Source organism: Stegostoma tigrinum, chromosome 44 (assembly GCF_030684315.1).
Source record: "Stegostoma tigrinum isolate sSteTig4 chromosome 44, sSteTig4.hap1, whole genome shotgun sequence".
Lineage (NCBI taxonomy): Eukaryota > Metazoa > Chordata > Chondrichthyes > Orectolobiformes > Stegostomatidae > Stegostoma > Stegostoma tigrinum.
In genome coordinates this window covers 13,350,964-13,375,193 of record NC_081397.1, presented here as the reverse complement: position 1 = coordinate 13,375,193, position 24,230 = coordinate 13,350,964, and the positions used below count along the sequence as shown (strand labels likewise).

Sequence of the window (24,230 nt, the reverse complement as noted above, 5' to 3'; positions counted from 1 at the left end):
ATTCATCCATCTCAATACGCTCTCAGGCTGAAAACACCTCCTCTCTGGTAATATGTATGCAGTCTAAAAATATCTCCACTTGTTCCCCTTATTTCCTTCGCATCCATGGTTCTCTCCTTAGTAAATACGGAGGAGAAATATTCATTAAAAATCACCCCCCACCCCAAACTCCTCTGGCACCACGCATAGACCACCATGTTGACCTTTAAGGGGGCCTGTTCTCTCCTGAGCCAGCATTTTACTCTTAATATAGCTGTACAACCGCTTGGGATTACCTTTTACCTAATCTGCCAGATCCATCTCATACCCTCTTTTTGACCTTCTGATTTCCTTCTGTAGCTATCTGGGGATTCATCAGAGTCTGATCGCTTAAACCCAATATATTCCTCCTTGTTTTCCATGAGCAGAGTCTCTGTATCCCTCAATATCTCAGGTCAGCTTTTGTCATTTCTGTCAACTTCTGCTGTCCGAATGTGTATGTTATTAGTCCGTAACATTCAGTTTGTGCTATGTGAAAGTACAGGTGTAATTCTCAATCTATACCGATCAGTTTCTACAAAAGAATGTATGAGTGTTGTGACTAGTCCCTACATGTCCATTCTGTTGCATCAATATGAGTGGGCAGGCATTGATCTGTACCTGCCAATTTGTGCTCCATCAATATGAGAGTTTAGTTTCTGCAAGGCAGATGCAAGAGTGTAGTTATCTCACTCTACACGGGGGATATTGTTCTGTGACTATTTGAGTTCAGTTGTCACAGTGTACCTACCACATGTTACTTGGTGAATATGAGAGTTTGGTTTTAAATCTGTGACTGTCAGCTTCTCCTTGGGGAGTTTGTTTGTACAATTATCAATCTATCCCTGAAAGATTCTGCAGCATGAATGTGTAATTGTAGTTATCATTCTGTCCATATCAGTCTTCGCTATGTGAATAGGAGTGTATTTACTAATTTGTTTCCTTCAGTTTCCTGTCATATGAAAATGTGAGGTTAGTTATCAATCTGTTCATTTTTGGATGCGCTCTGTGAATGTTTGGCAGCAGTTATCACTCTGTGCCTGTCAGGTTATGCTCGATGAATATATTTTCAGTCAATCCATGACTGTTTCTGTTATAAGAATGCAAGAGTTATTTATCATTCTGTTGCTGCCAGGCTCTGCTATGTGAATGTCTGATTGCTTTTATCAGTCTTTCCCTCTCAGTTTCTCTGTGCATATGGGAGTGTGGGTATGGGTATCAATTTGTACCTGCCATTTTCTGGTATCTGAATATGAGAGTTTGCATGTCAATCTGTACCTGTCACCTTCTGGTGTGTCAATATTTGAGTGCATCTGTTCCTGACAGTCTGTGATACACAAAGGATGGCAGTGCAGTTATCTATCAGTCACTGTCACTGTTTACTGTGTAAATGCATGAATGCAGTTATCCTTACGTATCTGTTAGTTTCAGCTGTGTGGCTTTGTGAATGCAGTTACCGGTCTCCGCCCGTCAGTTTTTGCTGTGTTAAAATATGAGTTTGATAATCAATCCATGCCTGTGAGTGCGTGCTCTGTGAATGTATGGCTGTCATTACCAGTCTCTACCTCAAAGTTTCTGCTGAGTGTGTGTTTCGATATCCATCTGTACCTGTCAGTTTGTCATGTGAATGTCTGACTGTTGTCATCAATGTGACCCTATAAGTTTCTGCAGTTCAACTATGTGACTGTAGTTATTAACCTGCACCTTCCCATTCCTGCTGTTAAAATCTGAGTGTATTTATCTATCTATGCCTGTCAGTTCCTGCGATGGAAAGATATGACTGTTGTCATCCGCCTTTACCTGTCAATCTCTGCTACGCGAATGAGAGTTTAATTATCAACCTATATCTGACAATTTCTATGAGGTTTATGCGAGTGTCAGGCAATATGCTGTGAAACCATGAGTGCTGTTATCAACTTATACCTGTCAGTTTCTGTATTGTGAATGAGAGGACAGGTATGAATCTTTCTCAGTCACTGCTGTGTGAATATGTGAGTGTGTTTACCAATCTCTCCCTGTCAGATCTGCGCTGCGGACATGAGAGCATAATTGTTAGTCAGTGCCTGTCATTTTCTGTGACGTAAATGTTAGTGTCATTATTATTGTCTCCGTGTCAGTTTCTGCTGTGTGAATGGGGGAAGCAATGGTCGAGTGGTGTTATCACTGGACTGTTACTCCAAAGATCCAGATAATGTTCTGGGCACCAGGTTCAAATCCCGCTATGGCAGATGGTGGAATTTGAATTCAATAAATATCTGGAATTAAGAGTCTAATGATGACTACGAATCTATTGGCAATTGTCAGAAGAAAATAAAAATCATGTCTCTTTGGGCAGGAAACTGCCATCCTTACCTGATCCACGCTACATGTGACCCCAGACCCACAACAGTGTAGTTGACTCTTAACTGCCCTCTGGGCAATTAGGGATGGGCAAAAATGTTGCCTTGCCAGCAACACCCTTGCCCTGTGAATGAATAAAGAAATGTGAGCTTACTATCAATCTGTATCTGTCAGGTTTTGTTTTAAGCTCTGTGGCTATGGGTGTCATTTTCAGTCTCTATAGTTTCTGCTATTATAATGATTTTAGTTATTGATGTGATGTTAGTTTCTGCCAGGTGACTATTTGAGCAGAATTATCAATCTGTAAATGTCACTTTCCAATATGCAAGTATGAAAGTCTGGTTGTCAGACTGTTCTGGCAGGTATATGCAATGTGAATAAAGGGAGTGTAGTTATCGGTCTGTCTCTGTCAAGTTTCTGTCATGTCAACCTCTGAATGTAACCTGCAAGTTTCTGTAATATGCATGTGTGACTGTAGTTATCAACATGTCCCTGTCATTTTCTGCTGTGAGAAGGTGAGTGTACTTATCCTTCTAGGTCAGTCAGTTTCTGCAATGTCCATCTGTGAGTTTAGATATCAGTTTATCCCTGGTGTTTTCTGCTCAGTGAATGTGCGTAGTTATCAAAGTGAACCTGTCAGGTTATGCTGTGGGAGACAGAGTGTTATGGTCAGTCTGTTCATGACAGTTTTTGCTCTGTGAATATGTGAGTGTAGATATTGACCTGGACCTTTCAGTTTCTGATTTGTGAATGTATGAGTGCAGTTTTAATTTGTACCTGTTAGTTTCTGCTCTGTGAATCTGAGAGCGCAGTCATCAACACAGTCCACACAGTTTGTGTCAAGTGAATGAATGCAATTATCTGTCTCTGTTACGTCTGTTGAGTCCATCGACCTGCACCTGTCAGTTAATGCAATTGGAATGAAAGCGTATAGTGATCACCCTGTACCTGTCAGTTTGTCAGACTTGACTGTGTGAGTGTTGTTATTCATTGACGCCTCTCAGTTTCTGTAAATATGAAGGTGAAAGTGCCGTTATCAATCTATACTATTCACTTCCTGCTGGGTGAATGTGTGAGTTCATTCTCTGTTTCTGCTATGTCAATATGACAGTTTAATTATAAATCTGTACATGTCAGTTTCTGTGAGGTGAATTTGTGAGTGCAGTTTTCAACATGTAACAATGAGCTGCTCTGTGAATACTTGAGTGTCATCATAAATCTAAACCTGTCAGTTTATGCTGTGTGAAACTGGGAGTGTTATCATCAACCTGTTCCTGTCAGTTTCTGCTAAGTGGGTACCTGAGTATAGAGATCATTCTCTTCCTGTCAGTTTCTACTCAGTGAATGTGTTTCTGAAATTATCAGTCTGTCCATGACACACTGCTTTGCTACGGTAATGTTTCCTTATCAATCTGTACTTGTCAGTTTCAGCTCTGAGCATCTGAAAGAGTAGTTATTAAGGTTTGTAATTCATACAGGTCAGGTACTCAACTACAACAGCAATCATCCCAAGAACCACAAACAAAGCTGCATCAAAACGCTGTTCAAGTCAGCTACAATACACTGTCACACCCGGAGCTGTGTAGAGCCAAGGAAGAACATTGATACAGTGTCTTTAGAAGTGATAGTTACCTGAAAAGCGTCATTGCCAATAACTACAAAACAGATGACAACAGAAAGACACAACATGTCCAGAGACACTAGTCACCCTGCCATACATTAACGGCATACCAGAAATGACCACTAGATTACACCGCCCAGTAGGAATCATGGTAGGCCACAAACCGACAGCTACTGATGAGAACAAAGGATCCGCAAACCATGACCGACAGAACCAACGTTATTTACAAGATATGAAATGTAAAAAGGAGTTAAGTTATTTACAAGATTATGAAGAGATCGTCGTTACCATTACACAGGGTAAACCGGTAGGAAATTAGCCTTCAGGATAAACACCAACTAGCTACCAAGAGACATGACCAACTATCACTCATCTAAATGTACACGGACAAAGACGGACACCAATTTGACTGGGACAACGTAGGCATACTAGGAGAAGCCAACCAAAGACATGCACCAGAATTCCTAGAGGCTGGCACTCAAACTGGAACTCCATTAATAAACATGTCAAGCTGGACTCCATGTACGAAGAGACAAATCCAGAAGTGATGCCACCCACCCCAGCAAACCGAGGCACATAAACAGCAAGTAGGACACAACACCACTGCTTCACTGGAGGCACACTGATGATGTCACGTAGGATGATGACAAAATGTCTGTAAACAAACTTACAAGCTTGGCAAGCAAGTCAGCAAAAGCATAGTTATTAATCTGACCCTGACAGTAACTGCAATGCAAATGTGACTGCAATTATCAACTTCTATCTGTCAGTTACTGCAATTTTGAATGTTACTGTTATCAATCTCAGTTTCTACTTGGTGACCGTGTGAATACGCTTATGAGGACCAGCCAGATTCTGCTCTGTGAATATCAGAGTAGTTATCAAAATGTACCTGTCAGTTTATGCCATAGAACAATACAGCGCAGAGCAGGCCCTTCGGCCCTCAATGTTGCGCTGACCTGTGAGCTAATCTAAGCCCATCCCCCTACACTATCACATTATCATACATATTTTTATCCAAGGCCAGTTTAAATGCCCCTAATGTGGCTGAGTTAACCACATTGGCAGGCAGGGCGTTCCAGTGCCTTAAACACTGAGTAAAGAACCTGCCTCTAACATCTGTCTTATATCTATCACCCCTCAATTTGTAGCTATGCCTTCTTTTGCAAGCTGATGTCATCATCCTCAGAAAAAGACTCTCACTGTCCACCCTGTCTAATCCTCTGATCACCTTCTATGTCTCTATTAAATCGCCTCTTAGCCTCCTTCTCTCCCATGCGAACAGACCCAAGTCCTTTCGTCATAAGGCCTTCGCTCCAGACCAGGCAACATCCTGGTAAATCTCCTCTGCACCTTTTCCAGTGCTTCCACATCCTTCCTGTAATGGGGCGACCAGAACTGTACGCAATATTCCAAATGAGGCTGCACTAGTGTTTTGTACAGTTGCAGCATGACATCACCACTCCGGAACTCAATCCCTCTACCAATAAAAACCTAACACACTGTACGCCTTCTTAACAGCACTATCAACCTGGGTGGCAACCTTCAGGGATCTATGTACATGGACACCAAGATCCCTCTGCACATCCACACGACCAAGAATCTTTCCATTGACCCAGTATTCTGCCTTCCTATTATTCTTCCCAAAGTCAATCACCTCACATTTATCCACATTGAACTCCATTTGCCACCTTTCAGCCCAATTCTGCAGTTTATCCAATTCTCCCCGCAACATTCTTCCACACTGTCCACCACTCCACCGACCTTAGTGTCATCTGCAAGCTTACTAACCCATCCACCTAGGCCTGTGTCCAATTCATTTATAAAAATGACAAACAGCAGTGGTCTCAAAACAGATCCTTGAGGCACATCACCAGTAACTGGACTCCAGGCTGAATATTTTCCATCAACCACCACTCGTTGCCTTCTTACAGAAAGCCAGTTTCTAATCCAAACTGCTAAATCTCCCTCAACCCCAAGCCTCCGTATTTTCTTCAATCGCCTACCATGTGGAGACTTACCAAAGGCTTTACTGAAGTCCACGTACACCACATCAACTGCCCTACCTTCATCCACATGCTTGGTCACCTTCTCAAAAATACTCGATGAGGTTTGTGAGACATGATCTGCCCTTGACAAATCCATGTTGACTATCTCCAATCAAATTGTTGCTTGCTAGATGATTATAAAACCTCTCTCTTACAATCCTTTCCAAAACTTTTCCTACAACAGACACAACGTTCACAGGTCTATAATTGCCTGGGTCATCCCTACTGCCATCCTTGAACAAGGCCACAACATTTGCAACCCTCCAGTCCTCTGGTACTAAACCTGTAGACAATGAGGCCTCAACGATCAAGGCCAAGGGCTCTGCCACCTCTTCCCTAGCTTCCCAGGCAATCCTCGGAAAAATCCCATCCGGCCCAGGGGATTTATCTACCTTCACACCTTGTAGAACTGATCTCACTTCCTCCTTACTCACCTCAATCCTTTCAATTCTAGTAGCGCGTAATTCAGTCTTCTCCTCTACAATATTCTCCTTTTCACGTGAAACTGGGAAAGCTGGCTCCAGCATCTGCAATTCTTGCTATCTTCAAGGTTATTTTCAAACTTTTCCTGTCAGTTGCTTCGATATGGAAATGTGCATGTACAGCAACTTGTATCTCAAAGTTTCTTCTCTGTCAATTTGAAAGTAAACTGATGTATCATTATGTACCCGTGAGAATCTACTTTGCAAATATTTGAGGACAATGATCAAACTGTGCCTGTCAGTATTTTTCAAATCTGCGGATATGTGAGTGCAGTTACAAATTTGTACCTATCACTTCATGCTTTGTGAAATTGAGAGTGTTATCATCAATATGATAATGTGGATATGACAGCGTACTTATTGTTCAGTTGCTGTCCAGTTTGCTGTGTGAATGTGAGCGTGGTTATTAATGTGTGCACGCCAGTTTTGGCTATGCGAATATTTTCATCAATCTTTACCTGTCAGTTACTGCAAAGTCAATATGAGAGACTCATCAATCTTTTTTGGTCTGTTTGCATAATATGAATCTGAAAGGTTAGATATCGATCCATGTTTGTTGCTTTCTACTTCTAAAAGTGGTTTAATTGTCAGCAATCAGTAATTTTATGGGTTGAGATGTGATTCATAATGTGATAGATGTTATTAGAGTCATTTTATGTAGATTTTCTTCAATTTCTGCGTGCATACTTTGGACAAGGAGGTCTATCCACCTTAAAAATGGTGTAAATATCAATGGGCTATGAATGGTGAAACTTGTTGGAACTGGGCATTTTGAATGGAGAGCAAAGAAAAATAAAATTGCATTTTTTATGTGCTGTCTTACTGTTGGTTTGAACAGATCTGTTGGAAATTAAGCTCAATGTGTGACTGACTCGATCCGCTCTGTGACTGTAGAAAGGATGTTCTCTACTCTGACAGTGGGAACATACCTGCTGTTTATTATAATGAGCTGGTCACACTTGGCTTTGATCTGAAGCAATGTTACATTGTCCTGGTCCTTCCAGTGTTTGTCTGTAGGAAGACGGAACAGATAGCTCCTGTAAACCAACATCAGTTGGGTTTGACAATATTTAACTGATCAATGCAACATTTTGCTAATAGTCATTTGGATATTTTGTTTATCACCAGGAATTCTAACATAACTATGGGTCAGATTCCAGTCTTGCACTGAGCTGCTTCTTGTCTAATAATTTTTAATGACATCAACACCATTTGAGTGAGGTCTCAAAAGTAACCAAAACCTGCACAGCTCCATGACTGCATCTACCTTACACAAACCTGTCTGTGGATATGAGTTAAGTTATTGATTTATTCATGTCAATTCCTACTTGGCGAATGTGAGAGCGTTGTTGTCAAATTTGGTAAATTATTTATGTATTACACAGCAGAGACTGACAAGGACAGAATGGTACAGATCTCTAGACTGACTTAAACGATCCAGCACAGAAGGCATCCATGTGGCTCATCATGTCCATGCTGACCCGAACAACACCAGACAGCCATCACCATCCCATTTTCCTGCACACATCCCATAGCCCTGCAGCTTACAGAACTTACGGGGGAGGTTCAGGTTGCTCTTAAAAGAGTTCGTGCATTGTGTATTGGCATCATCTCACTGCATTCGTTGTTGTGTCAGAAAATCAGTTTCCTCAAGTCCTTAATTGCATGAATAAGGAGAATACCTGGTGCTGCCTATTTGGTCTTCTCTGTTACTTGTTTCTTCCATTCACAGGTACAATTTCTGTATATAGGAATGACTTCTCTACCTGTCAGAATGTGCTATTCAATGGGGCTGCAGGTTTCAGTCTGTTGCCCGTTAAAATTAGACAGACAGTCAACACAGACCAGCGTGATTATTTTGTGAAGAACTTGGAAAATAAAATTTAACACTCAGGACTAGGGCTGCTCTCATGTGCAAATTCTCAGAATTCATCTGAGAGTTTTTTTGAAAAGAGCTGTTGTGATGAAACAAGATGGACAGCAACACTCGATGGATCCTGTTTCAATCTTCCTGCATTATGCGACTGAGCGGTTTAAATGTTTCCTGTAAATTGGAGAACCATTTACCACAGTGGGAGAGGAGAGAGTTTTCAAGTCATCTCTCCTGTAGTGAATGGGAAAGACCGTATGTTCTTCAGTTGTTTGAGCCTGTAGCTTTCACAGGCAGATGAAAATGCAGGACATTGCAATAGTATGAGTGTTGGCTTTTCTTCAGAGTTGAGGAGGGAAAAGGAACGGACCTTTGCAACTGCTATATTAGAGTCTAAACAGCAGTGGTGATATCAAGGGACATCTTCGAGTATGAGATGAGTATTGAGTATTGATATGAGTATTGTTTCATATTGCATAGTGACATACATTTTGGAATACTGAAGTAAAGGTATTAATTTAATATGTTATAGCCAAAGGGAAAGTGCCATGAACAAATCAACTGCATTGCAGCTGACTGATCACAATGTTCCTTGTGCAGGAAAGAAAATTGGCTTATTTACTTCTATTTTATTTTGTGGCTCAGACATTACCCTTGCTGTGTGGGGAGGAAGAAGACAGAATTTTTATTTTCTGTCATGCAGTGGAGAAAACTGCAACAGTCAAACTAAATTTACTGAAGAATAAACATTGCTGAACTCTCCTGGCAAACAAAAAAAAAGGAGAATGTTTACTATCTACCTGATTTGGCCAAATCCTTCTTTCTCCACTGTTTTGAAGAATGGATTTTTATTATGTTCCTTATTTGAGAAAATGGCAACTAGTTTTCTATTGTGTGAGATGTAATACTTCAAAGGGAGTGTCATGTGGAACACAGGGCTATTTGAATAATATTTAAGCTAATTAGAAAAAAAACGTCCATGATTATAAAGTCCTCCTGCTTAGGACAGAATAAAAGAAAAATATATTTCTGCTCGGTGACAAAACTGACAACTATCCGGCAATAAAGGTAGGGATGGTAGTTCCTCTACCACCATGATATATTGATGGAAATTGAATGCTGGCTGAATGGATGTAGAATTGTTGCCTGGTTGTTTCCAACCAGTACAGACTCAGTGAGAGACAGGACTGTTTTCTGTGTCGCAGATGTCTATGACTGTATATGTGTGAGTGATAATCATTTTGTGTATATCATTTTCTGTTAGCTGGAGTTTAAATGGAACTCCACAGTTGTTAGTCCTTGCATCATATCTGTAGTTATGGCGTTTGCGCTTTGAACTAATTCTGGATCAGTCAGTACCTATGTCTGTCAGTCCATCCACATGGAGACAAAGCAGAGTTAATATTACGGGACCTGTGACACTTCTTCAGAACACTCATTTCTCTTCACAGATGCTGCCAGACTTGCTGAGGTTTTGCAGCAACTTCTACTTTTGTTTCTGATTTCTATCAGCCGCAGATCCTTGATTTTTCTATTTGTCAGGCTTTGACACTAAAAATGCATGTGGAATTCACGTCATTTATTTGTTGTGTTTATGTATGGGATTAATATTTATCAAAGGAGCAATTCTGTCCTGATCAGTTATTGGTCAACTAAACTTAAGTATCATTCATCATTTATTTCGTTGACTCATGGTGACTGCAGTATTTCCCACATCTGTATTAAACATCGACCTCTAAGAAGACTGTTGAAACAATGTCACAGTGATCATCTGGATTGTAACTTGAAAAATATGCTTAATAAACATAGATTTAATTCAGTTTCTGACTGAATTCAGTTTCTAAAACTGACAGACTGATTGAAAAAGACATTTATATATTCAGACAGCCATCCCTACCTCTCTTTTCTGCAATGTCGATATGTGAGTTTAGTCAATCTGTTCATGTTAGTTTCTGCCACGTGAATGTTTGAGTGCAGTTATCAGTTTGTATCTGTTGGTTTCATCAGCAGTTCATGAGAATTCTGTCACAAAATCCAACAGATTTTTTCTTCTGAGGGAGCGACCAAATGATATTTAGTTTATGACCACGCCAATTACCAGGGATTTAAATGCACGGGAATTGGATGCCTTCGCTCACATTCGGTACTGTTTGTCTCTTATGAAAAGGTAGCTCTCTGATGTGAAATCCATGAGGAGAAGCAATTTTGAATGTTACATGCTCTGAGGCTTGCAGTGTATTTGATCTTCATGCCTGGTACATGTTTAGCACATGTCAGGGCCGTGTATGTATTTGCAAGTCATTGTAAACCACTGTCGTGTGTATGTTGAGAGTGTGTTTGTGTGGTGAGACTTCGAGAGCGAAAAAACACATGCACTCAATAAGCATTCTCTGTCAGGCTTTGACACAGGATGTGTGCATTTAAACGTCACATTATTTAATTGTCCTGTCTCTGTCTGGAACATGTGTTGGTCAAATGATTTATACTATCCTGCTCAGTTACTGATGTGAATGTTTCCATCCACATCTGTACTCATTACCTACTTCACATCTGGTTGGCGTAACTATGCAATGGCATGAACTAATTATTCACCTTTAAAGGAATGCTTAGTGCACCTTGTTCTGATATAGGAAAGCCTCCGGAGACTAATTAACATCTCTATTTGAAGCTTTCCCCCAAATGCTTTTAGTGATTTGTATTTTATTATGTGCATATATTTCTCGATTTCATCATAATTATCGGAAGAGTCTTTAAAAGTATTCCTTAATACTATGAATAATATGAAAGAAACAACAAATTGCTGCATAATGGCCTTATCTGCTGTTTTCATGAAATTCTAGGCTGACTGTCATCTGGGATCATTCACATCCCTTGCCCTAACCAACTCTGTTCACCCGAAGGGACAATATCCTTTCATTAATGAGATTGGAATTAATCATGGCTGTAATTTGATGAATGTGTTTGATCCTCTGGTACTTATGCAAACCATTAGTTCATCTGTTTGTTCTTGCAGGAGCTTACTATCCCCTTCAATGTTTGTTCCAAATCTTCAAACTGTCTCGCACAAACCTTCTCGCAGTTGTTCATACAAATGCTCCCTCTTGTGTCAGAATAACGTCTTGTCTTCTAACAGTAATACCTGTAATTTTTTATTCATTCACAGCATGATGGTGTTGCTGTCTCAGCTTGCATTTATTGCCTGCACCTAATTGCCCAGAGAGCAGTTCAGAGTCAACCTCATTGCTGTGGGTCTGGAGTCTCACGTAGGCCAGATCAGGTAAGCATGCCAGTTTCCTTCCCTCAAGGAAACAAGTGAGCCAGATGGATTCTTTTTCCTGACAGACAATGGATTCATTGTCATCATTAGATTCTTAATTCCAGATCTTTATTGAATTCAAATTCCGCCATTTGCTGTGGGGTGTTCGAAACCATGTCCCCAGAATGTTGTCGGGTCTCTGCATTAACAGTGCAGTGATACGACCACGAAGTCAATGCCTCCCAGATCTGGTGGCCTTTGTTCAGAACTGAGGAAGCGTACCAGGCCTGAAACATTAACTCTGATTTCTCATCACAGATGCTGCCAGACCTGCTGTGCTTTTCCAGAATCTTCTCTTTATTATTTGTCTTCCTCAGTCACTGATAACATGTAAAGTTTCCTTCCATGTCTGTACCCAATATCCACTCCATATATGGTTACATTGTTACAAGGACAACTTGAACTATTTACATACCTTGACTGTAACTTTAAAAATGCCCTTCCTCAACATGCATTCAATGCAGTTAGTGAGCATATATTTGTGAAGAAGATTCAATTGATCCCTCTTCAAATGCTTAAAAGAGACAATGGACTTTCAAGGATGAACTTTACTGGAACTGCACCAGTTTATGGGGAAAGAGATACGTTTGTATTTTGTTGATGTTGTTTGACCCTTGGATTGAATGTATATATCTGGAATTTGAGCTCAGTGCAAGTCTCACCCCTATGACTGTGGAAAGTAAATTCTCCACTCTGACAGTGCTAACATACCTGCTGTTTGGTTGGAGCAGCTGGTAGATGCTGTACTGATGAAATATGACACAGTCTTGGCCCATCAAGTATTTGCCTGGAGGAAGAAAGAACAGAATTCTCCTGTAAATTAACATCCAACAATTTTGAAAATATTAGAACTGATCAAGGCAAAATTTAATTAATACTCACAATACTTCCTTGTTTTAAAGCCAACAATTCAAACAGAGAACAGTTGGCTCGATAATTGACCTGGACTCCTCCTCATCTTTCTTTGTGCAAAATTCTAAAACAATTTATTAAGATACAAAAACTAACCAACACCTGTACAGTCCTTGAACTGAATGTTTACACATTTCAATACCCAGCTCCCAATACACTACCTATTTAAGGGAAGAACAACAGGCACTAAAAAAAATACGAGTGCTCTCTGATGAAGGGTTTAGGCCCGAAACGTCAGCTTTTGTGCTCCTGAGATGCTGCTTGGCCTGCTGTGTTCATCCAGCCTCACGTTTTATTATCTCGGATTCTCCAGCATCTGCAGTTCCCATTATCTCTAATACGAGTGCTGTGTTTATCCTTTACATGATTAACACGTTTGCATGGACTGTGACTTCTTTACGATTCAATGCCAATTCGCAACAAACAACGTGAAACAGAAGCTAAACGATGAATTACCATCAGCGTTCGGAGAATTAAATATCACAAGCCTGAACCCCAGCAACAGCTTCTTGCCGCTGTGTCTCCCTCAGCAGGCCCACACACAGCCCGAGAAAGGCCTCTCTCTCCCCGCCCCCAGGCCCAGGCCGCTCACTCCAAGTTCCGGGACCAGTTCCTGCTCTGCTCCGCTCCGCCTCTTACCAACAGCCCCCGGTTCTCCCTGAACTGAGCCCGAATCAATGCCGGTCTCGGAGCCCCCTCTGTGTCCCAGACTCACATCTCGATGCGCTGCTGGAAGGAGCCTGCTGTTCCCTCGCTTCCCTGGGCGCTGGTCTCTCCATTGCGGCCTGTCTCAAACAAACCTCTCCCACTCACTGACTCAATGCTCCTCAATGGCAGCGCTGGGGGAAGACCTCACGCATGCGCTCCTCCAGTCACAACAAGCAGCTTTTTTGTTGCCTTTTGGCGGTTTTGGGAGGGGGGGCGGCGCGCAGAAACAACATCACGCATGCGCTGCACTTCACAATGCTCCCCAGAAACAAACATCATTTGGTCATTGTCAGTCGGAACTGCAGACGCTGGAGAATCTGAGATAACAAGGTTTGAGCTGGATAAACACAGCAGGCCCAGCAGCATCAGAGGAGCAGGAAGGCTGACATTCCAGGCCTCGACCCTTCTCTCTGAAATGGCTCCAGGCCCGAAACGTCAGCCTTCCTGCTTTTCTGTTGCTGTTTGACCTGCTATGTTCATCCAGCTCGACACCTTGTTAGCAATTGGTCATTTCCCTATTCCCTTCACTCTCAGTTAGAGCAAAGCCACTCCGTCCATTTAATGTGCTTCACTATTCATAGAACATAGAACATAGAACATAACAGCACAGTACAGGCCCTTCGGCCCTCGACGTTGTGCCGACCTGTCATACCGATTTCAAGCCCATCTAACCTACACTATTCCATGTACGTCCATATGCTTATCCAATGACGACTTAAATGTACCTAAAGTTGGCAAATCTACTACTGCTGCAGGCAAAGCGTTCCATTCCCTTACTACTCTGAGTAAAGAAACTACCTCAGAAATCTGTCCTATATCTTTCACCCCTCAATTTAAAGCTATGCCCCCTCGTGCTCACCGTCACCATCCTAGGAAAAAGGCTCTCCCTATCCACTCTACCTAACCCTCTGATTATTTTATATGTTTCAATTAAGTCACCCCTCAACCTTCTTCTCTCTAATAAAAACAGCCTCATGTCCCTCAGCCTTTCCTCGTAAGACCTTCCCTCCATACCAGGCAACATCCCAGTCAATCTCCTCTGCACCCTTTACAAAGCTTCCACATCCTCTCTTATAATGCGGTGACCAGAACTGTACACAGTACTCCAAGTGCGGCCGCACCAGAGTTTTGTACTGCTTCACCATAACCTCTTGGTTCCGGAACTCAATCCCACTATTAATAAAAGCTAAAACACTGTATGCCGCCTTAACAGCCCTGTCAACCTGGGTGGCAACTTTCAAGGATCTGTGTACATGGACACTGAGATCTCTCTGCTCATCTACACTGCTAAGAATCTTACCATGAGGCCTGTACTTTGCCTTCCGGTTACTCCTACCAAAGTGCATCACTTCACACTTGTCTGCATTAAACTCCATTTGCCACCTCTCAGCCCAGCTGTGCAGCTTATCGATGTCTCTCTGCAACATACAGCATCCTTCGTCACTATCCACAACTCCACCGATCTTAGTGTCGTCTGCAAATTTACTAACCCATCCTTCTACGCCCTCATCCAGGTCATTTATATAAATGACAAACAGCAGTGGACCCAACACCGACCCTTGCGGTACACCACTCGTAACTGGTCTCCAGGATGAACATTTCCCATCAACTACCACCCTCTTTTCTTTCAGCAAGCCAATTTCCGATCCAAACTGCTATGTCTCCCACAATTCCATTCCTCCGCATTTTGTACAACAGCCTCTTGTGGGGAACCTTATCGAATTCCTTGCTGAAATCCATATACACCACATCAACCAGTTTACACTCATCTACCTGTTTGGTCACCTTCTCAAAGAACTCAATAAGGTTTGTGAGGCACAACCTTCCCTTCACAAAACCGCGCTGACAATCCCTAATCAATTTATTCTTTTCTAGATGATTATAAATCCTATCCCTTATATTGTTTTCCAACACTTTACCAACAACTGAGGTAAGGCTCAGTGGTCTATAATTACCAGGGTTGTCTCTACTCCCCTTCTTGAACAGGGGAACCACATTTGCTATCCTCCAGTCATCTGGCACTACTCCTGTAGACAATGACGACCCACCAATAGCCAGGCCAAGGTTTGACACAATCTCATAATGAGTTTTGAGAAGATTTGTAGCTCAGGTTGAGGTTCTGGATGTGAGTTGGCTCACTGAGCTGGAAGGTTAGTTTTCAGACATTTCGTCACCCTTTTTTTATTTGAAAAAATATACTTTTTTCATAAGATGCACAAAAAATAAAACATTTACACACCTACCCAGTCATGCAGACCGCTTTGAGTTACCCAGGGGGTACATACACCAACTAAAGGAAAAAAAACAAACAAAGAAGAAAAGAAACAAAGCAAAGAAAATACCCCGGCAGTCGTCCACCCGCACAGTCCCCGTTGGCCCCCTGACCAGTTGGGGAAGGCTCCAGCTGGGCCCAGTTACCAGATATGGCCCTTTTTACCATTCGGGATGAGGGGCTTCATACAGTGGTCTTTCCCCACCGCGCCTTGGCGGCGGCTGCCCCAAGCTTTAGAGCGTCCCTCAGCACATAGTCCTGGACCTTGGAGTGCGCCAGTCTGCAACACTCGGTCGGGGTCAGTTCTTTCAGCTGGCAGACCAGCAAGTTGCGGGCAGACTAAACAGCATCTTTCACTGCATTGATGGTCCTCTAGGCGCAGTTGATGTTGGTCTCGGTGTGCGTCTTGGGAAACCGCCCATAGAGCACGGAGTCTCGTGTCACGGAGCTGCTCGGGACGCACCTCGACAAATACCACTGTATCCCCCTCCAGACCTCCTGTGCATAGGCACACTCCAGAAGGAGGTGATCGACAGTCTCGTCCCACCCCCACCCCCACAGCCATCTCGAGGGCAGCGTGCGGTGGTGCAGAGATTCTGGGCATGCATAAAGGATCTCACTGGCAGAGCCCCTCTCACTGCCAGCCAAGCAATGTCCTTGCGCTTGTTTGAAAGTTATGGCGATGAGGCATTCTGCCAAACGACTTTGGCAGTCTGCGTAGGGAACCACACGACGGGATCCACCCTCTCCTTTTCCCGAAGGGTCTCGAGAATACTACATTCTGACCACTGCCTGACGGCCTTGTGGTCAAAGGTGTTTCCTTTCAAAAATTTCTCCACTAAGGACAGGTGTTATGGAACGGTACAACAACTCGGAGCGTTCTGCGGCAACAAGGCCAGGCCCATCCTTCGCAACACCAGGGGACAGGTAGAACCTCAGTAAGTAGTGACACTTGGTGTTTGCGTACTGAGGATCTACGCACAGCTTGATGCAGCCGCACACAAAGGTAGCCATCAGGGCAAGGGTGGCGTTCGGTACGCCCTTTCCCCCATTTTCCAGGTCATTGTACATGGTGTCCCTGCGGACCTGGTCCATCCTCGATCCCCAAATGAAGTGGAAGATGGCCTGGGTGACCGCAGCGGCGCAGGTCCACGAATAGGCCAGGCCTGCGCCACATACAACAGTCCTGAAAGCCCCTCGCACCTGACAACCACGTTCTTACCCGCGATGGAGAGGGGCCGGAGCGTCCACCTGCCCAGCTTCTGCTTCAATTTAGTGATATGCTCCTCCCAAGTCTTAGTGAACGCCCCAGCTCAACCAAACCAAACACCCAGCACCTTCAGGTAGTCTGTCCTGACGGTGAAGGGGATGAAGGAGCGGTCGTCCCAGTTCCTGAAGAACATGACCTCGCTCTTACCCCTATTGACTTTGGCACCCGAGGCCAGTTCAAACTGGCCGCAGATGTCCAACAGCCTACCCCACCAACCGACGATCAGTGCAGAAGATGGCGACATCGTCCATGTACAGGGAGGTCTTGACCTGAAGGCCTCCGCTGCCTGGGATAGTCATGCCCTTCAGGCTCACGTCCTTCCTGATGGATGCGGCGAAGGGCTCCACACAGCACACGAACAAGGCAGGCGAGAGCGGGCAGCCCTGCCTGGCTCTAGATCTGACGGGAAAACTGTCCGATTCCCACCCATTGATCATGACTGCGCTAACAATGTTGGTGTAGAGCAGCCGGATCCAATTGCGGATGCCCTCCCCGAACCCCAATTTGGAGAGCATGTCCCTCATGTAAGCATGAGAGACCCTGTCGAAGGCTGTCTCCTGGTCCAGGCTGACAAGGCAGGTGTCCACCCTCCTGTCCTGCATGTAGGCGATCATATCCCTGATCAGCGCGAGGCTCTCAGCGATCTTCCTGCCCGGCACAGCACAGGTTTGGTCAGGGTGAATCGCTGACTCCAGGACAGACCTGACCCGGTTGGCTATGACCTTGGCCAGGATTTTGAAGTCCACGTTCAATAACGAAATGGGACACCAATTCTTAATTTCTTCCCTCTCCCCCTTCCTCTTGTAAATGAGGATGATGATGCCCTTCGTCATGGACTTGCACATTGCCCCTGCCCGAAGCGCACTATCGCACACCTCCAGCATGTCCTGGCCGACCAGGTCCCACAGAGCGGAATACAGCTCGACCGGTAAGCTGTTGCTTCCGAGTGCCTTATTCCTCTCCAAGGACTTGAGGGCTCTGGTCAGCTCATCCAGGGATATTGGCCGGTCCAGCCACCCCACAGTGCCGTTGTCCAAGGTCTTCGTGATAGATGACAGGAACCACTCAGAGGCTATGCTGTCCATGGCCTTCGCGTCCTACAGTCTGGCGTAGAAGGATCTGCTGATCCTCAAAATGTCGGGACGAGACGACGTCACCGAGCCATCATCCTCCTTCAGCTGGAGGAGCATTGTAAAACTGGCCTCACCTACGTCCTCTACAGCCACGACATGACATCACTCCTATACTGAATGTTCTGACCAATGAATGCAAGTGTGCCAAACACCACCTTCACCATCGTGTGTACCTGTGACTTCTCTTTCAAGCACCATGCGCCTGTACCCTAGGTCTCCTCTCCGGAATACACCCAGGGACTGTTTTTCTATAATAAAATAATAATGAGCACTGCATTTGGAGACTCAATTATCAAGTCAGTGTTAATGTGGTGGAGGATGAATGGCAGGTGTGTATACAAGATGTTTTCCTGGACTATCACATTGAGGCACCAATCTGGGATCATATAAGGATTTGGTATTTTGTAATGAGAAAGGATTCATGAATACCTGTTCTTCAGATTAGCCCATAGGAAATAGTGATTGTAACATCATAGAATTTAGGAAATAGTGACCATAATGTTGCAATTTTGGTTAAGTTTGAATGTGACATTGTTCAGCTTTAAGATGAACAAAGGAAAATATAAATATAAAAGAAGAGGTCATCTGAAGGAAAGTTTAAAAATACACAAAAATAGTCAACAGGAAATAGGCAATTCTATAAACAAATAATTCAGGCTCCAAAACAAGACTGTAAGTTGCTGGAAGTGCTCGGCAAGTCAGCAGCATGTGTGAAGAAATAAGTCAGAACTGACTGGGATCACTGGACCCGAAACGTTAAGTCTGGTGTTTTCCCGATTTACAGCATTCACAGGTCTTTCAGTTTTTACTTCAGGTTCCACAACGGTTGTACATTCTTTTAATGTATAAACGTTCAACGGGAACAGTGGATCTAATGAAGGATCACTAAAGATATATAACATTTTGTGAGGTGAAATCAAGCAGATTAAGGGACTGCCAGAAACATAATTGGCACATTTTTGGCTATTCTTTCCTAACTGCAGATTCTGAAGTTGGTCATGCTGACTTGAAGGTGTCCAATATAACCTCTTGGATAGTGATGAAAATGGGACAATGGAGATCTTCGTTAGCTTGGTGACCACAATAGAGAACATGTTAGAATCTGTTCGAGAGAACCTGGTACATGAACAGGAATCGAAGATTGAATATATGGGACAGAGCCAACAAGGCAGCATTAAAAGGCAATCGTGCTTGGTAAAACTGATGGAGATTTTGATGATATTAGTTACAGCATCAGTTAATGAGAAAAAGAGAGTTGATGTTTTTTTAATTCATTTGTGGGATATGGGCATCGCAGGATGGCCAGTATTTCTTGCCCACCGCTCGTTGTCCTTGAGAAGGTGGTGGGAAGCTGCCTTCTTGAACTGTTGCCATCCAACGGCTGTGGGTTGCCCCACAGTGCCATTACAGAGGGAATTCCAGGATTTTGACTCAGCATAAGCGAAGGAACAGCGATACATTTCCAAGTCAGGGTGGGAAGTGGCTTGGAGGGGATCTTGAAGCTGGTGGTGTTCCCATCTGTCTGCTGCCCTTGTCCTTCTCGATGGAAGTGGTTATGGATTTGGAAGGTGCTGTCAGAGGATCTTTGGTGAATTTCTGTAGTGCATCTTGCAGACGGTACACACTGCTGTTACTGACTGTCGGTGGTGGAGGGAGTGGATGCTTGTGGATGCAGTGCCAATCAAGCGGGATCCTTTGTGTTGGTTATTGTCAAGCTTCTTGAGTGTTGTTGGGGCTGCTCTCATCCCGTCACATGGGTAGTATTCCATCACATTCCTGACTTGTGTCTTGTAGATTGTGGACAGGCTTTAAGGAGTCAGGAGAGAAGTGAGTCACTGTGGTAGTCTCAGCTCTGACCAGCTCTTGTACCAACTGCGTTCATGTGCTCAGCTCAGTTGAGTTTCTGCTCAATGATAACCCCCAGGATGTTGATGGTGGAGGGTTCAGTGATGGTAACAACATTGAATGTCAAGGGGTGGTGAATAGATTGTCTCTTATTGGTGATGGCCATAGCCTTCTTGCATTTGAACACAGACTGCTTCAGTATCTGTGGAGTGACAAATGGTAATGAACAGTGGCGAATATCACCACTTCTGACCTTATGAGGTGGGAAAGGCCATTGGTGAAGCAGCTGAAGATGGTTAGGCTGAGGACACTATGCTAAGGCACTCTGGCAGAGATGTCCTGGAGCAGAGATAATTGACCTCCAACAACCACAACCATCTTCCTGTGTGTCACGTATGGCTCCAACCACTGGAGACTTTGCCCCCGATCCCCACTGGTTCCTTTGCCAGGGCTCCTTGACGCCCAGTCTAATGCAGCCTTAATGTCAACAGCTGTCATTCTCAGCTCACCTCTGGGATTCAGCTCTTTTGCCCATGTTTGAACCAAGGCTGTAATGAGGTCAGGAGCTGAGTGGCCCTGGTGGAGCCCAAACTGGGCGTCACTGAGCAGGCTGTTGCTGAGAAGGTGCTGCTCCATAGCACTGTTGATGACACTTTCCATCAATTCCTGATGATTGAGAGTAGACTGATGGGGTAGTAACTGGCCGGGTTGCATATTTCCTGATTTTTGAGTACAGAGCATAACTTGGGAAATTTTCTACTTTGCCGGGTAGATACCAGTGTTGTAACTGTCCTGGAATAGCTTGGCTTGGGGACTGGCAAGTTCTGCAGTACAAGCCTGCAGTACAATTGCCGGAATGTTGTCAGGGCCCGTAGGCTTTGCTGGACCCAGTGTCTCCAAAGTTTCGCGCTATCACATGGAGAGAATCAAATTGGCTGAAGACTGGTATTTGTGATGCTGGGGACCACTGGTGGAGGCTGAGATGGATTACCCACTTGCCAATTCTAGCTGAAGATTGCTGTGAATGCTTCAGCCTCACCTTTACACAGATGTGCTGGGCTCTTCCATCATTGAGGATGGGGATATTTGTGGAGCCTCCTCCTCCAGTGAGCTGTTTAATTGCCCACCACCATTCATGACTGGATGTGGCAGGCCTGCAGAGCTTAGATCTGATCTGTGGGTTGTGGGATCGCTTAGCTCTGTCTCTCAGTTGCTGCTTTTGCTGTTTAGTGAGCAGTATTCCTGTTTGGTGGCTTCACCAAGTTCACATCCCATCTTCAGATGTGCCTGGTACTGCTCCTGGCATGCCCTCCTGCACACTCCGTTGAACCAGGGTTGATCCCATGAATTGATGGTAATGGTTGACTGGGGGATATGCTGGGCCATGAGATGACAGATGATGCTGGAGTACAATCCTGCTGCTGTTGATGGCCCACAGTGCCTCATAGATGCCCAGGCACAAGTCGCTAGATCTGTGCAAAGTCTGTCCCATTTAGCATGGTGATAGTGCCACAAAATACAATGGAATGTGCTGGTGGGGCTGTGTCTCCACAAGTGCGATGGTCACCCTTACCGATACTGTCATGGACAGATGCAACTGCAGCTGGCAGGTTGGTAAGGATGAGACCGAGTATGCTTTTCCCTCTTGTTGGTTCCCTCACCACCTGCCACAGATCCAGCCTGGCAGCGATGTCCTTTGGGCACTGACCAGCTCGCTCTGCAGTACTGCTGCCGAGCCACTCTTGGTGGTAGGTATTGAAATCCCCTACTCAGAGTGCATTTTGTGTCCTTGCCATCTTCAGTGCTTCCTCCAAGTGATGTTCAACATGGAGTACCGATTCATTAGCTGAAGGAGGATGGTATACGGTCATCATCAGGAGCTTTCCTTGCCCATATTTAATCTGAAACCATAAGACGTCATGGGGTCTGGAGTCAGTGTTGAGCTCTCCCTGAGCAACACCCTCCCTACTGTATGTCACTGTGCGGCCACCTCTGCTGGGCCTGTCCTTTCGGTGAGACAGGACATATCCAGGGATGGTGATGGTGGTGTCTGGGACATTGTCTGTAAGTTATGATTCTTTAGGTATGACTATGTCAGGTTGTTACTGGACGTGTCTGTGAGGCACATCTCCCAAGTTTGGCACTAGCCCCGAGTTGGCAGTGAGGAAGTCATTGCAGGATCAACAGTGCTGTTTCTGCCGTTGTCTTCTCCAGTGCTGAGGTTAATGCTCGATGATCCGTCTGGTTTCATTTCATTGAGACTCTGTAGCAATTGGTACTTCAGTGGGCAACTGAGAGTTAACTACATTGCTGTAGGTCTGGAGTCGCATGTATGCCAGACCAGGTGAGGATGGCAGATTTCTTTCCCTGAAGAGGATTAATGAACCAGATGTGTTTTTGCAAGAATCAACAATGGTTTCATGGTCATCAATAGATTCCTAATTCGTGGCTTTTTAAAAAAAAAATTGAATCGAATTCCACCACCTGCCCTGGTGGGATTTGAACCCTGGTCCCAAGAAGATGAGCTGGGTTTCTGGTTTAATAGTCCAGCGCTGATACCACCCGGCCATCACCAACCCTATCATAAGGCTTTCAACCAAATCCCACACAGGATTCCAACAAATGTAATTGCACCGGAAGAGATTGGATGTATTGAATAATATGATCACAAATTACTCAGCCTGTGGGACAGGGTGGATTGAACTGGAAGATTTTGAAATTGCTCCATACAGAGAAAGCAGAGATAAGAAAAGAATATATCATGATCAGGAGGCAAGCTCTCCTCACGTGATGTTACAACCATGAAACATCATGATCTAGAAATCATTGAAGATATCAGCACAGGCAGGCTGTGGTGAAGAAGCCATGCAGGATTATCTGCGCACTCAGTCAGGATTATGTATCTCTATATGTATCCCTTGTTATTTTCTTTTGCTTCACACAGTCAACCTTGATGAATTCACATTTTCTCCTCATTTCCCTTTAAAAATTGTTATTAACTCTGTCAGAAGAAAATGTAGATAATCCTGGCTTCATTTGCCAGGTTGGAGAACATGGGAGAAGAGGAGACTGTTGCAACTTTATAAAACATGGGTTAGACTACAGATGGAATACTGTGTGCAGTTCAGATTACCACACTATTGCAAGGACATTATAACAAACAGAGTGAGTGTGGAGGAGAGTCACCAGGATGTTGCTTGGGCTGGAAAGTCTCAGTTCTGAGGAGAGACAAGATATCAGAGATAATGGGAACTGCAGATGCTGGAGAATTCCAAGATAATACAATGTGAGGCTGGATGAACACAGCAGGCCAAGCAGCATCTCAGGAGCACAAAAGCTGACGCCCCGGGCCTAGACCCTTCATAGGTCTAGGCCCGGGGCGTCAGCTTTTGTGCTCCTGAGATGCTGCTTGGCCTGCTGTGTTCATCCAGCCTCACAGAGACAAGATATGTTGGGTTTGCCTTCTCTGGAGCAGAGGGGGGATCTGATTGAGGTCCGCAAAGATATGAGAGGCATAGACAGAGGAGATTGTGAGAATCTTTTCCCCATGGCAGGCAAGTCGAAGACCAGACAGCATAAGTTAAAGGTGAGCAGTTCGTGGTTGTGAGGAAACAATTTTTCATCCAAAGGACGGTAGAAATATGGACTGTGCTGGCTGAGACGGTGGTGGAAGCAGGTGCTCTCACATTTCGGAAGCATCTGGACAGTATTTTAAATGCCAGGACTTAGTCAGCCAGGAACATGTGCAGAAAAATAGGGTCAGTTTGTTGGTCAACATAGACAGGTGGGCTGAGGGGCCTGTTTCTGTGCTGCATGACTCAATGGCTCTGACTTGATTACTCAGATTCAGTGACAAGGACCAGGCCCATAACTCTACACAACTTTGATAATGATTTGGATGATGTTGCAAATGGTAATATTTCCAAATTTGTTGAAAGAGGAGGCCATTCAGCCCTTTGAGTTTGTTCCACTATTCAATAGGCTCATGGCTGATTTGATGCTGCTCAAATAGTACTGATGCAGATTCAGGAATGTGACTACCTCAGAAATGCCTTCCACTCATTTCTACCAACACCTCACTCCCCCTTTCCCTCCCACAAGTATTCCTATAGTCCAGTCTGCCTCAATTCAAATATATTTCATCATGCCAGTACATTTCCTTCGCTGTCGAGAAGTTTCTATGAGTCCAATTCACTTTAGCCTGCCCCACGACATCATTCACTCCCATTCTGCCCCTCAATTTCTGAGTCAGTTTATCTTCCCCTTGACCAAACATCAGCATGCCTTTTCCCTTTAACCATTCAGTTAATTTCACCTATCACAGTTGCAAATTGTGCAGTCATTTCCAAGTGACTTCTCTCTCTTCATAAAAACACAGATCAACTCTCGTTTCAC

At 44.2% G+C, this 24,230-nt stretch overlaps 1 protein-coding gene across 3 annotated transcripts in view; it reads right to left on the bottom strand.

The window, feature by feature from the left end:
- Positions 1-24,230, bottom strand: part of LOC132207173 (late histone H2B.L4-like) — a 228,244-nt gene that overhangs the window by 3,878 nt on the left and 200,136 nt on the right. For 2 of the 3 annotated variants that reach the window (XM_059642382.1, XM_059642383.1), the window contains exons 4-5: positions 12,407-12,482; positions 7,439-7,520 (exon numbers count right to left, since the gene is read on the bottom strand). The gene's annotated coding sequence lies outside the window, so the exon portion shown is untranslated. Of the gene's footprint in view, positions 1-6,461; positions 6,658-7,438; positions 7,521-12,406; positions 12,483-24,230 lie in introns of all 3 variants that reach the window. The other variant, XM_059642380.1, reaches the window with a different exon arrangement.